General features: G+C 37.5%; 2 protein-coding genes across 4 annotated transcripts in view; one reads left to right on the top strand and one right to left on the bottom strand.

The window, feature by feature from the left end:
- The window catches only part of LOC136849680 (TBC1 domain family member 2B-like), a 546,715-nt gene that overhangs the window by 364,985 nt on the left and 165,592 nt on the right, over window positions 1-16,138 (top strand).
- LOC136849679 (uncharacterized) overlaps window positions 1-16,138 on the bottom strand; it is a 201,762-nt gene that overhangs the window by 66,368 nt on the left and 119,256 nt on the right. The gene's annotated exons all lie outside the window — the stretch shown is intronic.

Genomic DNA, 16,138 nt, shown 5'->3' with positions numbered 1-16,138 from the left:
GAGCTTTTACGGTCGATTGGTTTTGTGATAAGGAATGTGCCATTTAAGTCTCTCTCTCTCTCTCTCTCTCTCTCTCTCTCTCTCTCTCTCTCTCTCTCTCTCTCTCTCTCTCATTTGTGATAAACTACTTGACATTTTTTCTTATTATAACATTCTGATTTCCTATTTAAAAATGTCCCTGGACTCGCGTAAAGTACTTTTTTTTTTCTGATGGGTTTTGTGTCCCATAACTTTTAGTTAAGATAAGAATTGGATTCCATTTTTTCCTCTCTCTATCTTTGAGCTATCATTTTTCCCCCTTTGCCTTGGCCTATTGACATAAATTTTTTCCGGAGATAAAATTGAAATCCGTCGGAACTAATTTTTTCTTAGCTATGACCTATTTCGCAAAAAAACATTTTGTTTTTAGCGTGATGAAAGTCGATTTTCCCTCATGAGAGTCTGTCTGATTTTCTGGTCTTACTTAAAACGAGTAAGGTCCATTCTTTTTATAGTAGCCAAGGAACCGCAAACCCACAAACCCTATAGCTGTTGTCTGTAATGACACATTTGAGTATCATGTTCTTGTGGTAATTGTTCCTTCCTTAGCTTCTCTATTATCATCTCATTTTACTTGTTTATGTACTGGTATTCCCATTTCATTCATTTTCACTTCTGTTGGTCTGTGTTTATTATTCTTAATTATTATAATTTATTTTGTATTTGAAGTTTTATGTATTTTTCATTTATATATCTGTTCTGTTCAGTTTTTAAATCTGATTTGTTTAAACATATGAAAGTGTATAAACAATTGAAGTAATATAATTGTCTATGGCTAAAATTGTCCCTAGCTTTGTGTAGGCAGGTAACCAAAGGGAAATTGTGAGTTGTTCAGGGATGGAATGTTGGTTGATAATTTTTGTTTAGTGTTGCAGGGTATCAGGCAAATTATATTAGTAGCGTAGCAAGAGGAAATATTAAAGGATAATATTACGTTAAGTAGTGTGTAAAACCAGAATATAAATAAATAAATCGATATGTAGGCAAATCGAGCAGTAGCAGATGCTTTAGAAGTTAGACTTGTCAAATGAAGTTCATATCGAGCGGACGGGAGGAAGCAAGTGAAGTTCTATGTTAATGAATATACTGATGACACAAAAATGGGGAATAGAAATGAAAAGCAACCAATTTACAAGGAGATGTAATGAGAGTTCAGCCAAGCCAATTAGCGTGCTGAAAATCATCCGTAGCATAGCAACAGTAGTGAACGAAATGTTCACAGTCGTCATTAAAAGACTGTTCAGAAGACGGAGAAAATGCTCATTATTGAAAGAAGAAAACTAAATTGATAACTATAATGATAATAGAAAAGATATCATGAGAACGTGAGATGGCTGATGAAACGAAAAGTAACCCATAAGATAAGCGGAGAGACCAAACCTCGTTCTGGCCATGACATTGAGGCAGAGACATAAGAGAAGAAAAGGTTTATCGTGTACGAGTAACTGGACACCTTTCTCGAATACCTTCCCGTAGATGAAACCGCAGTGGTTTCGTCGATGACCGTTATTGTCTCTTTTTAAAGGATGTTGCTGTTGTTTGCTTTGATGTTTATGCTTCATTATCATTGTGATTGAGGGAAACCTCTTTTGTTAGTGGCTCATGCTTATGATATCTTTTGTTTGGATATTAGGATTGCGTTTTTGTATTGTTTCACATTTCATGTGTTTTTAAAGTCGTTTTAGTCATGTTTCTCATTCATAGATCCTCCTTGTTATTAATATCGCTGGACACTTTCAGATTTGGTTTAAAGAACCATTTTATTGTCGAAAATTAACGGAGAATGCATCCACGAAAGAATTGACGTCCATTTACTTGCTCATGATCAGCTCATAATAACCGAGAAAATATCTACGATATATGAAAAGAGAATTTATTTTCAAGAACTTGCTCAAAATTACGGTATGCATCAAAATACCACGAACAAAATTTTCCAAGTATGTCATCGAATATCACCGAAGTCTCAGCTGAGAAGAAGATTGAACTGAGAGCATCGTCGAAGTCCAAACCGAGAGAAAAAGATTGAGAGAAAGGCTGAAATGAAAGCGACTGGGCCAATTCCTGCGCTGGAGCGCCTCTTCAAGACAATCGGATTTTTGCAACCTTGTCCCGGTGCGCCCTGTTGACCTCGCAACAAAAGAGGACAATACAGACACGCCGAGAGAAACTTTTCCAATAACATCCCATCATTTTCTCTCAAGATTTCGCCCAGTAATCCGTCATTTTCCCTAACTACCATCTTTTGGGGTTTGGAGGGTGTTCTGAGTTTTCGTTTATTTTTTCATTTTATTTTATTTTGTTATTTATTGCGAACATTCTGGTTCAAAGGTCAGAATTTCATTCAGTTTTATGAGTAGATTGATGTAAAATGAATTAGTGTGCGTGTGTTTCAAGAGGCATTGTTGTATCGTCCATCCGAACAGAGTCTGTCTTAAGAATTATAACAAGAAATAAAACCTGTATACTAATGCAGGAAATTCTGGTTCAAAGGTCAGAATTTCATCCAGTTTTATGAGTACATTGATGTAAAATGAATTAGTGTGCATGTGTTTTAAGAGGCACTGTTGTATCGTCCATCCGAACAGAGTCTGTCTTAAGAATTATAACAAGAAATAAAACCTGTATACTAATTTAGGAAATTCTGGTTCAAAGGTCAGAATTTCATTCAGTTTTATGAGTACATTGATGTAAAATGAATTAGTGTGCATGTGTTTTAAGATGCATTGTTGTATCGTCCATCCGAACAAAGTCTGTCTTAAGAATTATAACAAGAAATAAAACCTGTATGCTAATGCAGGAGTTAGGCCGTCAGTAGCCATCAAAGCAGGCGATAGGTCGCGCTGCCAGTAACGACTGTATGATATTACAGTACTATAGTGAGGTCTACTTATCATACCTTTCTAAGTAATTATATCATTGTTCTGTTAATTGCTTACTTATATACATTACAGTATTATCTATAATTATTTTTAATTACCATAGGTTAAAAACAGATTTAGCATGTGCTATGAATAACACTGCTTCGTACTCCGCTGTATCAGGGGGTCTGTGGTGACATTAAGCGATTTATTGAGATTTGTAACTCTGTGTTTAGTTACATCTCGGACTTTACTACTTACATTACTTTGTTTAGTTTCCTTGTGAAAACACCCTTTGTCATTTGCAACAGGGGTCCACAATGCACCAAACTATGATAGAGGTAATAGCAGTGAGAAGCAATGAAGCAGCATCGATCTTGACAGTTCTGAACAATGCACGGTGAATGTTTCATGTTTTATAGAAGATGAGAAGAATCGGAGTACTCTGCTTTACTGAACGGTTTTATGTTGAGTATTGATAATCCAAATTGTTGTTTAAATTAAGTAAATTTGAACGATGATTGGTGCATACTGTATATACATATATATATATATATATATATATATATATATATATATATATAGATATATAGTGTAAATAAATTTGTCTATGCCTGTAGAGAAATGCATACACACAAATTCAGCATAAGTGTATTTTAGAGAGTGCGAGAAGAAGACAGACTCTTTCAGACCAAACGTACACGGCGACCTTTTCACTGTGTAGACATTCAGTGCCTTCACTCCCAAATGCCCAGCAGCAAAGTACTGTACTGGCCAGCATCACTCGTCGCTCGCATGAATAATTCTTGCTTGAAAGCACGAGCTTTCGTCAAGCGATCATGCAGTCTGCCTCAGTTACGTAACTGTTGAGCTGTGTTCGAAGGTTTATTGTTTTTTCATAGCTTGCCATCATGAACAGCTCGCGTAAGTTCGCCAGGTGTTTTCAGTTTATTTGTCTTGATCTAAGTTTTTCATTTTTGATATTGAAATTTTCTCATTTTGTTTTTTCATGATTTTTTTTTATCACCACTTCCATTTTCATTTTTCATCCGCCTTTAATAGCTCTCGTGAGTGTGCAGAATTCTTTGAATTTATGTACCTTGAATTCAGATTCATAAATATTGAATTTTTTTATATGTTAAGTTTTGTGAATGAGTTAGACATCATTTATGCACCTTGGCTTCTAATTATTGTTATTTTTTTTTATTTCCTTTTTTCTTGTAATTTTCTTGCCATCACTTCACACTGCATCGCAAAGCAGGTACATACAGAAATATTTCCAACGGACGGGTTCTGTGCAACATATCCATTGTATAATGACAATAAGAATTTCCCTTGATATTCTCTTGATATTTTTCCGAGTTTTTCCGCGAGGAAGACCGCTTCGGGGAACATATTCCCTGAAGAAACAGAAAATATTTCCCTTTCGTCTTACGTGTATTGTAGGGTTTTTCTCTCTTTGGACGTAAATGATTTCCTCGGAGAATACGCGTGATTTGAATGTGAGGCTAATTTCCACATACCTTTGGTTTTTATTGCTTTTTTCTCTTTTTATGTTTTTTTTTACTTATTGCTTTTTAAATTGAGTCAGTTCTTGGTTTCTTTTTTTATTAATCGATAATTATTTTTACTTATTTGTAAGTCCATTTTTTCTTTTACTCTTCCACTTTAAGAGAGAGAGAGAGAGAGAGAGAGAGAGAGAGAGAGAGAGATGGAATGTCGTCATTAAAGGTCATTAAGAGTCCCAAGTTGGGATCCATTTAGCGTAGGAATGGATCGTCAAACACCAGTTCCATGACGCACTCTTTATCTCTTTAAACCTGGTCTGAAGAATCTCTCTCTCTCTCTCTCTCTCTCTCTCTCTCTCTCTCTCTCTCTCTCTTTGAGATATTATCATCTCGTTTAGGGATTATTTTGCTTTTTAGCCTCTTCCTGTCCTCTGGAACTGCCATGATAATGTGGGACCATTCACTGTCATTATTCCCCTAAGGGTAATGGCCGTCAGGATACTTAGGTATCGCACCACGTATCACCAGAACGTCACGTCATCGATACGTTATTTATATAACTCGTCAGCAATTGCTAGCTTATCGTCACCACCACCCATCCTCCCCAGGAGACGCAATTCCTCCCCCTTCCCCATCGTATTGATTGACCTTTGTCTCTCTCTCTCTCTCTCTCTCTCTCTCTCTCTCTCTCTCTCTCTCTCGATATTTTTCTAACGTTGTTACCATGGTGCTAATTCATAGTGCGTTGTTTTCCTTCACCTCTCGTTTTCCATGAAATAAAATGTGCGCGTTTGTGTGTACATTAGAATATGCTGCCAGCTTTGTTTGTCTGATTGTTGGTTTTGCGTTTCACTGTAACAAAAGGTCAGGACTGGAGTTTTCCCTCACTCCCCCTCCCCCCTCCCCCACCCACTTCCCTCTCCTGCCTCTCCTGGCTTCAGTTTGTGTGGCATTTGCATTCAGATGTAGTTTGTGGTGTCCCATTTCTCATTTGTTGTTGCTTTCATTTTTTTTACCTTCGTTTAAACGAGGGAACAAATAGTTTTTGGTGAGAGAGAGAGAGAGAGAGAGAGAGAGAGAGAGAGAGAGAGAGAGAGAGAGAACAGTGAATATAAAGCTTGCTCATAATATTTTATTTCAGTGATGAAGCTCGTACATTTATTTCAGTTATTTTTAGTGTAATGTATTTTTTCGACTTTGCATCTTTCCCACTCATTGTTATTTGAGGAGACCCCTATTAAGTGTTAAAGGGAAAGCCTCCTTTTAAACGGAGGGATCCATCTCTCCCACGATCTGACCAAATGCTCTGCAGTTCCACCTCCTAAAAATCGGACCATCAGTCCCGTGTTGAAGAAATTCGTGACTTTTTTTTTCATTTATTGGATTTATGAGACATTGTAATTTCCTGCGTTGCTCCCTTTTATGTAGCAACTTTGAGGTTTTCCTTCGTTACGATTTACTTCGAATCGTGTCTTATTGATAACATGAAACTCATGAACATCGAGATCCTATGTCCTGTTTTACGGACTTGTATTGCTTTGAAAATTATTTATTGTGCCATAAAGTTTTACGGTTTCAGTTATTGCATTTTAGGTTTATTGCGTATTTAGGTGTTTGGTGGACGTTTATATGCGTTTATTTGTACCTTTCGTTATTATTTTTGTGCATGTAAGCAATATCACAGGAGCCGGAACAGGGTGGTATTTGGTATCCCCTGGTTGCATGTGCTTTTTTCTAGAACTGATGGATAGTTGTCTTCGTTTGTGGTGCAAAAATACGGATAGAGGTTCACCTGTGGTCCGTTCATATTTTACGATCCTCCAAGACACTGACGCTTCCTTCATAGTGTTTAGACCTTATCCTTATCGCCCTGTCCTTGTTGCTATTTTACAAAATCAACATCATAAAGAAGAAAAAATTCCCATAAGGGACTTGCATTATCTCTTGAGTGCCTGAGGCGTGGGAAAAAGGGAAGGACCCCAATACTTCACCCTGTTGTGGCCTAAGTATGGAAGCTCCCCTCTTGACGAGAAATGTCCCCAAGTCCATTCGATGATTAGGACTGGCTTTGACTTTGACTCGCTGCGCAGATGGATTTCCGCCTTTTTATCGTGTTAGATTTTTGTTTGGTATTTTAATTAGTCTGTGGGGTCTTGTTTCATTTGCCCATTTTCAGTAGCTTTAGCCCTTTCTCCTCTTATTTTCGTTTTCCTTTCTTGTATGTTTAACTTTTTTTTTTGAAGTTTAGTTTTACATTGACATTTAATTTTGCATCATAGTTTGGAACTCAGGTTCCTATTTATTTTCTTTTTCTTTTCATTGAATCCAATTAGATTTGAGTGGTCTTATTTATTTTGCTGCGTTCAGTCTCCCTCGTTTTTTATACAATACTTGCGTGTTTTTTCTTTTAATTGGAGTGTTTGTTTTAGTGGTTTTCCTGACTGTTTACTTTTTCGAGTGATTATATTGCTTTTGGTAACATTTCCTTTGTTCTTAGAGTCAATAAACATCATTAGTTCGAGAAAAGATTGGATTTTAGAAATCTGCAGATGAATCCCTAATTTTGATTTGCACATCCCGTGAACAGTGAACATTATGCTTCATTCATGCGTAACCTGAGTTTGATCATTTTAAATAATGTAAGAATTTAAGTGTATCAGTGTATTCAACTCGTGTGATTGACAACATGTGTGATGGTTCAGTTTCGCTGTGACCGAATAAGATTTAGGTCATTTCAACGTTAAATGCATTTTCATCTCTAGATTATCGTGCTGTGTCATGTCCTTATAAAAAAAAAAAAAAAAAAAAAAAAAACAGATAAATTAACAGAGGATTAATGGAAGAGATAAAGGCCCTCACGGGAATGGCAGGTGCACGAAACATTGTCGAATGGCCATTGGCTCTTGCAGCCGTGACGTTAAAGGTCATGCTTGAACCATTTCGACCGATCACATCGGTTGATGGATATCATCGATAGTGTAAGGAGTTGTTGGAAGTCCAAGAATACTACATTTTATTTTAATTCCGTGGTTGATGTCATGGAAGGAATCGAGATTCACTGGATGTCAAAGTTTTGGGTTCATGTAGACATAGGGTAATGATTGAGTGTTATCTTTAAGTTGTAATGTGTTACAGAATAAATGAGTTGAGTAATTTGATGTTTTGTGGTGGTTGATGTGGAGGAAATCGAGATTTACTGGGTAATCTGCCTTAAAAGTCACGCAGACAAAGTTTTTAGGTTTTTGTAGAAATAGGTTTATGATTTAGTGTTATCTTCAAGTCATAATGTGTTACGGAATGAATGCTGTGAGTTTGTGAAGCATTGGAAATAATGTCGGGAATTTTTGCTGGATTTGCTGCACAAAACTTCCTCACCAAATGGAATTAAATTTTGTATTTGAACATTGCAGATCAGACAAAACTCTCTCTCTCTCTCTCTCTCTCTCTCTCTCTCTCTCTCTCTCTCTCTCTCTCTCTCTCTCTCTCAGTCTGTCTGTCAGTCCTCCTGTCACTTTAGTGTCGCAGTGCCTGTCCAGCGCTCTGTCAGTTTGCCCAACCATTTTCCCCTCCCTTATTCCAGTGGACCAAGGACAGTAGGGGAAATTTTTTAATTGAAGCTCAACCTGTTTTTTTTAATCAGTGTTAAACGAATCTTTTTCGTTAATATTTTAAAGGAAACGACGAAATTTTTGAAAGGCTGACTTTCAAGAATACTGTCGTGTGGAAGGGTTTTACTAGGTTTAAGGAGGTCGTTAGACTGCTTGATCAGTTAGGGTGTATCCGGATTATTTGATTTTGATCTTTATGGTATGTGGATAGTGAAAATCTGGATGGACTCTGAGGAAACTGTGAATAAAACTACGTAAATAGACCGCATTTTTGCCTGAAGAACATGTCAGTATGTTTTAATATTCAACCAAAAATGTGAAAACTTTATTGCAATAGCCACGTATTCCTTAGTTGTTCGTTTGTTAGTAGATGTATCTCAGGCTAGTCGTGGTTTGCATTCAAAATAGACGAGAAGCTCTGAAAAGACGTGCGATTCTGAAAGCAAGTGAAATGAAGGAGTATTTGATTTTCAAAACCAGTTGTAAATAGTGAGGTAAAAACGAAATCAGATTAACATTGACATTGCTCTCTCTCTCTCTCTCTCTCTCTCTCTCTCTCTCTCTCTCTCTCTCTCTCTCTCTTATTTTTTGGAACATCAGCTGCTGTGTGGCTATTGAGTGATATTGTACTAGGACTGTTGATGCGACAGAAGTGGAGTAGCTGTGAGGGTGGGAGAGTAGAAGCTCTCCTGAGGATGCCCAGGGTATCGGGCGTTGGTCTTGATGGGGGATGGGTGGACAACGCCGGTTGGGACAGCGAGAGATTGGGCACCTGTTCCTAATGCCAGCAAATGTCCACACACGACACTTTCTGGTCCGTGACTGTACTTAAATGCTCTTAAGAACTGCAATGAGCAGGTGCGTCTCAGGAGGGCGTCGGTGGTTGGGGTTGGGGGTGGGGTCAGTGTAGATTGTGTTCGTGGGTGGGAGGAGAGGCTGCTCTCAGTTTTCGCAGGGGTATCTGTTGGCAGCCGAGGTTGTGCGATTTTGTTAGGCAAGGTCATTGTACTGATGAAAAGGGAAATGCCAGTACGTCTTTACGACTGTGTTCCTAATGTAGTGTTTTATTTTTTTTTTTTTTAGGTTATTAGATTTAACCATCAAAAACTCGAAATATTACTTGTAGATTAAGGATTTCCTCTTCTTTTGAAAAATATGCCCTATTTGAAACCCCATTGTGTGAGAGAATATGAAGGAGGAGGGTGTACAGTCTATTGTCAACTAATAATGTGTTTACTCTAAATCTTTGTCTTTTAGCGGATGGGAGAATGAACTCTTCGACTTAACAGCTTTCCGAAAAAATGAGGAAAAAGAGAAGAAATTTTCCCCAGAGCAGATGTTAGTTTAGTCTTTAGTTAAGATCTGGTTATTCCTAAATGGTAGAAATGTTTATAAATGTCGATTTTTCAAAAGCAGTGTTGTTTTAAAATATTGACGAAGGTATATATATTTTTATATTCCAAAGTTCATAAGCAGCTAGACGTACGTTCGTGAAGAGTGAATAGAGCAAAAGCAGACTTTCCTTTCTGATTTTCGAATGGAAATAAGATGAAGACTGGAAATTATAATAAATAAATGAAGAAGTTTGGCGTTAAGTTCTCATTTAAAAGAGTACATACAGCAGAAAATGTGCTATACAGCAGACCAGTAGTCCCAGCGGTCATATTCCTGAACTTTTGAATATTTTTAAAGTGGAGAAAGTTGATCTGTATAGAGTATGTTGAAGGAGATGACGTAGTAAAGCCAAATTCATCCTGAAGCTCTGTCGAGCAAGAAGAAGGAACAGCAGTAACCTTTGATTCATCAGACAGAACTGATAGAAGGAGTAGGTCGTGCCGAGTTCGAATTCCGTAGCAGGTGGTTTAAGTTCTAAGGGAAGAAGACGGCGCTGCTTGAGTCATTTGTTTTCCTGCAGTTAGCTTTGGACCACAAGGCATCGCGAGAGTGAAGCAAAGTTAGGGACTGGCATATCTTGTTAACAAGAAACTTGACAACGCCACTAATTATAGCCTCGTAACAATTCGTAACCTTTTGAAGTCGCAAGTTGTAACAACAGAGTGAAATTTCACTTAGAAGGCTTGAGTTCTTGCAAGCATGCTCATCGAGGAAGCATATCCTAAATGTGGTTTGGTTGGACGGGAGAATTGTACAATACCGAGTAACAGTGAGGGTGCCCGCCACACTACAGTAAATCATGATTGTCATAAACACATGTCGTTAACTTATCGCTTACATATTTCAAAGAGGTCGGAAAACAGGTCAGTGATCGTAAGTGGAGATTGAATCTTTGACAAATGCTTGATAATCACCTGTTTGTGGTGTATTTGCGATAAGTTGCCGACGAGTGTTATGAAATGTTTTACCGTAGTGTGGATTTGCCCTATTGCATGTACTTTTGTATTTACCTTTTGTACAAGCTTGAAAACTTTGTTCTGGAAAATCGAAGGGGAAAAGATAGGAGATCATCTTGTGGCGTTGGGTCGAAAAGGGAATGGCCCCATAACTTAGGGGGACCCAAAATACAAGAATTTTTGGGGTTAGTCATGGCATGAAATTTTGTCTACCTATCTGTCTTTATATATATATACGAGTATGTGTATATATATGTATACATATACACTACATATATATATATATATATATATATATATATATATATATATATATATATATATATATATATATTTATATATCTGTATCTATGTATCGTCTATATTAGTATTATTAACTACCTCTAAGTTGTACCCAGATTACATCCAGGAACTCTGAATGCATGATGTATTTATACATGTAACGCTGACCTTTGGTTTTTATCCGAATACCTCCACACGGTGTTTGGTCAGTGTGGAATTATGTCGGGAGATTTGGGGTGTCCCTGAGCCCCGCTATGACATCATTGTCTGCTATTTCTGACTTCGTTGTCGCCTATTCTTGGGCGGATTCAATTGGTGGCTTTATTGTTCTCGTTTAGGGGAAAGCTGCAACCTAATTGTAAGCCATTGAAGGAAAATCGGATTTCTTCTGGCACTACGTACTGTGCACACCAGTGATGTTATAACAGTTCTGGCACGCGCGTACGAAGACAGACACAGGCATATATGCATACAAGGTCTACGTACTTATATCCATAGATACGTGCACACACGTGTGTGTGTATACATGTGTGTGTGTGTACAAAAGAATTTGTGTTGGGAAATATATTTGCAATTTGGTGTATTTTCCTTTTATACATATAATTACAAAAAAACAATTCTTTATTTTGCAATTCGTTTCTACCACAATTTAGATATTGTATTAACGTCTGCCAATTTATCAACTTTGTTGTGCGGGGGACCGTTCCCGTCCTGAGTGCAGGGCGCATGCTTTGTAACGGCCTTTGATGATGAGGTTATTCATGTCCGGCCTCACGTCTGCTTAGGCTTTTGTGAGAATGAAAGATACATGCACATGCACACGCACTCACAGGCATAATTCAGTATACAGTTGTGCACTGCGAGATTCAGAATATACTTGCTCGCTAACATACGTGTACATAACAAATAGCAAAACGTATAAAAATATCGGATTCATATGGGCGTTCGAAATTATTCTTTTCATATCAGTTTCGATCATGTGTTAATTTTTTTTTGTGGAAGATGTAACAGCCGTGTAAATACAGTATAGCCTATCACTTTATTTATGACGTCACGTTCACTGCTACATTGGGTTGCATAATTTGTCCCTCGTCAACGCATTGTGCCATGTAAGTGTGAGCAATATCGAACTGATCTTGCTCCCAGGCGAAACAGATGGCCCTTGGGGGTGGAAGGAAGGCTTGCGAAAACTCGGTATCATATTTGCCTTGACCACGCTAGGATTTCAAGGGATCGCTCTTTTTTGTGTGTGTTTAATTCGCGTTGATTGAGTGCTGTGTACACTCATCTCCAGCTCGAGGGAGCGATTTGCATTTCTGCTTCTCCCCTCTGGTGAGTTTGTGCGATCGGTTGCTTGTTATTTTTCTTTTTGGGCCACTTTCAAGGTCTTAAGGTTGGCTGGGATGCTGGTCTGATGCAATGCCTTGTGAGGTGATTTCGTTGTGTCGTCAAGTTCTCTCACTTGTGATCTGATATTTATGTAGAGCGTATCATCTTAATTTCGTCTGTGGCCTTCTAGCTTTGATATATAAATTCCTTTTAATTGTTTGCAAAAAAAAAAAAAATTTAATTGTTTGCAAAAAAAAAATAATAATTTTGTTACTTATATTTTCATAACTGTGAGGAGTTATATTACCCAAGGTCTAGATAATACATCTGTAGGCCTTGATACTGTATTACTGTTCTTGCTCTTTGTATTATATTTAGGACTTTGATTTCGAAATTCGCTTGGAAATTAGGAAAACATAGGATCACACTTGCGAACATACGAGTATATTTCAAGGCGCTGTATCGATTGCCCATTTAAAAAATAAAGTAAAATAAAAAATTATTATTTTACGTTTCGACCCAAGAGAATGGTTGAAATGGAAAGCTTTCAAGTTAATCTACAGTAATGAGTTAAGTTGTGGTGCACCTTGGTTTTACGATTTTCATTTGTCGAGTGGATAAAGTAGTAATAATGAATGTCAGCGGAACTCTGAATTGTTTCAGCTATCTAAAATGTTCTCTGCTAACTATTTATTCTTCAGATTTTCAACTCGAGTAGCCTTTCCATTTAAAAAAAAAAAAAAACCAGCATTAAAGCTAAATATAATATGACATAATTGGGGTAATATACTGTAAGTTTCAAAGCATGGCCTTTGTCATTACAGTTCTTATCCCACCAGGAAGAACTTAAGCCATTGTTACACAGGCCCCGCAAAAAAAAAAAGAATGGATTGCTCTCATTTTTATGTCAAAAAACCGCGAATTGAGTTCTAGTGCAAACTGTGTCATGAGATTTCCATCTGTGAAATAGTTTAAATATTATTGATATTATAAATCCTATTCTTCCCCGGACTTCGATCTCAAAAACTGTGTAATTTTGAACACAAAGTTTCTTGCACTTGATTGCACAATAAAACCGTAAAGGGGGAATGAAGTCCAAAGTTTCACTCGTGTCATTCCAGCGCCCAATCCTCCCCCTCCCCTTTTCAGATAAAGAAGCGTCGTGGAAGAACGCTGATTTATTTATTTATTTTATTTTATTTTTTGTTAACACGCATTGAGTCGAGTTCTCTTTTACATAAGTCTGGAAACTATCTTTCCTGGAACCTGATTATTATTAATAATTTCTTGTTAAAATTACTGTTTTGCCGTAAAAAATTGTACGAGTTTTCAGAATTACAGTACATCACTTGTCCTGAAATGTACCCTGATTTATATTAAGGATGAAAAAGAATTACTGGTTCTCTGACATTTTCCCCGTTCTAGCTAATATAACTATTGTGTGTATGTGTGTGTGTGTTTGTGTGTGTGTGTGTGTGTGTATGTAGGGCTGTGTGAGTGCACGCGTGCTGGAATCAATAGTTCCCACGTCCAAAGCTCTTCATTTTCATTTTGGCCGACTTTACGTGGCCCTAACCTTTCCAGTCTGTTTAGGACCCAAACCAGATATCCCGCCGGTTTTCCTTGATTCGCACTAAATCTTCATGTAATGTTGTTTACGCCAACCACAACACGGTTTCCTTCCACTCCACTTAGTGTCCGTCATTTGGATCTTTTTATTGTCTCGTGTGTCTCGAATCAGAATCCAAGTTTCCCGCCCTAGAATTCTTTACGAACTCTGCCCTCGTTTCATCTCATACCCTGTTCACCTTATTGAAGAACTGTACCTCAGTCTCTCATATCAGATACGCATCTCGATTCATCATCATCATCATCATCATCATCACCATTCATCATCATCATCAGCATCATCTTTTTAGTCTTGCCAGGATGCTGTAGTTGTTATGACTTGAACCGTCCGTCATCTTGGTTTCCCCTGACGTGAACCGTACCAAGGTGATTGGGCACTTGATTGCGCCATGAACCGTTTTCATGTTTATAACGAAGGTTCGCTTTATTGGATTATTTTCAAGCAGATGTCACCTTATTTGACATTGCTCTTGGTAAGGATCACGGCAAGGTCATCTTAGAATGGGCTCTTAGACTGGTTAGGTTGTCCGTTTCTTTCGTTATCTTATTTTTGTGTTGCTTTTGCATCGAGTTTTATTTACAGTATACAGGCGGCAGATATCACTGATTAAAAATTGCAGGCATAATGGACCCTTTCACAATGGTATTTTTATGCTTCTGCTTCTGTTAAAGATATTTGGCCTTGAGTTGAAATCAAATTGATGCTTTTGTACGTGTCAGTCTTGTCACTGTGGGTACTTAACCACACCTCTTTATTATCATGTCGGTGTTGTTTTACAATCACGGATACATTCCACGTTTGGTTAGATTTCCCGAGGTCACCCAGGCCTCCTGACTTATAACATAATCCTCCCCACACCCACCTTCATAGTCCCAGGTGGGGGGGAAAAGTCATGTATGGCGTGGGCGATGTTTGAAAAGTTGGGTGGGGTTGCTTTGATAACCGCCTTTAAAGAAGAACTGCCTGAGGAAGAGGAGATTCTGCAGAGTGCTTGATTATATATATATATATATATATATATATATATATATATATATATATATATATATATATATATATATATATATATATATATATATATATATATATATATATATATATATTATATATATATATATATATATATATATATATATATATATATATATATATATATATATACTTGCCTAGCTGTATCTATTGACATCCCTTCATTTTATACTTTAATGGAATAAATCCCCAAGCCCTGAGTCATTCTCAGATTACCATCCTCGTCGTAGTTAAGTTTCCTTAAGTCAGAAAATAGGGGTGATGAGGTGCTAGCTAAAAGAAGAAATAATTCCTCCCCCTTCTTGACCTTAGTGCCAAGGGCCTTTCAACTCTTCTTTTGGGAATACATATAGCACCTGTGACGTTCCTGTGGCTTTTCGTTTCGATAATTACCTAGTCATGCAGCTCCAGTTTTCTAACTAAATCAAGTGATGTTTAGTTTTGCGTAATTCGTCGTTAACGACGACTGGCGACAGCAGTAGCAGCAGTAATAATAAAAATAAAATTCGGCAAACATTTATCCTCTAGTTAATAATAGGAGAAACACACCCGTTAAGTGAAATGTTTTCCTAATTTCTTCCTGTTATGTACACCGTTTTACTGATGTACTGTTTACGAAATACCGCGGCTTGCTTACGGTACATCACTCCTGCTGTCATTTTCAGTGTCCTTGTGATATATAACGGGAAGAAATAGCAATCTCTTTTCCTGTTAATAATAATAATAATTACGAGGGACTATTTTAGAATGGCTAAAGCATTTCTTAATCTCAAAGCTTATAGAAGAGACAAAGAAGCCATTTTTTGCGAAGTAAAAGACGATCTGGTGCAGGGGTAAGAGAAGGATCGTTGGAGGAAAGAATGGCCAGTGATTCAATCCTGTCGAGGAGGGAAACAAGATGACGCACTCCAGATATTCCAATCAGGACAAATAAAACCAACATACAGCTCTCTCTCTCTCTCTCTCTCTCTCTCTCTCTCTCTCTCTCTCTCTCTCTCTCAGCTTGCTTTTAACCTTCAGTTCACTCAAATGGTGTTTTGTCCCGAACTGTCGAGCGAATATTTGATTAGATAATTGTACGTTAGAAAGGCTTATTTTCCTAAAGTCCTTGGAAAAAAAAAAGAGAAAATAGAGGTCTCTCTGTTTATAAAGATAATGCTAGGTGTATAATATCAATAGAAAAATAACGTAATGAGGGGTTAACTGTATAGAATAACCAGATTTGTTCCCTTGACGTCCGCACGCCCACATGTTAGAGCAGTCAGAAGTGCCAGCCATAGTTTGGGTCTTAAGTTTCGCTTTTTTTTTTTTTTACTCCTTTTTTTTGCACCTGGTTTGTACTGCTTACCCAATAGCCATCGTCTTTCGCAAGATGGATAAAGTGACCACATTACACGCCTCTTTTACTTGCCTTGTCGAGTGTTTTAACAAGACTGGTGGGTTGTCTTGTCTAGTCCAAAAGAATAAGAAGAGTGTTAAATATTATAAGGTTTTAATTTGTTTA

The sequence above is a fragment of the Macrobrachium rosenbergii genome, chromosome 21 (assembly GCF_040412425.1).
Source record: "Macrobrachium rosenbergii isolate ZJJX-2024 chromosome 21, ASM4041242v1, whole genome shotgun sequence".
Classification (NCBI taxonomy): Eukaryota; Metazoa; Arthropoda; class Malacostraca; order Decapoda; family Palaemonidae; genus Macrobrachium; species Macrobrachium rosenbergii.
Note: the sequence above shows the minus strand (reverse complement) of the source record. Positions and strands in the feature narration are given on the sequence as shown.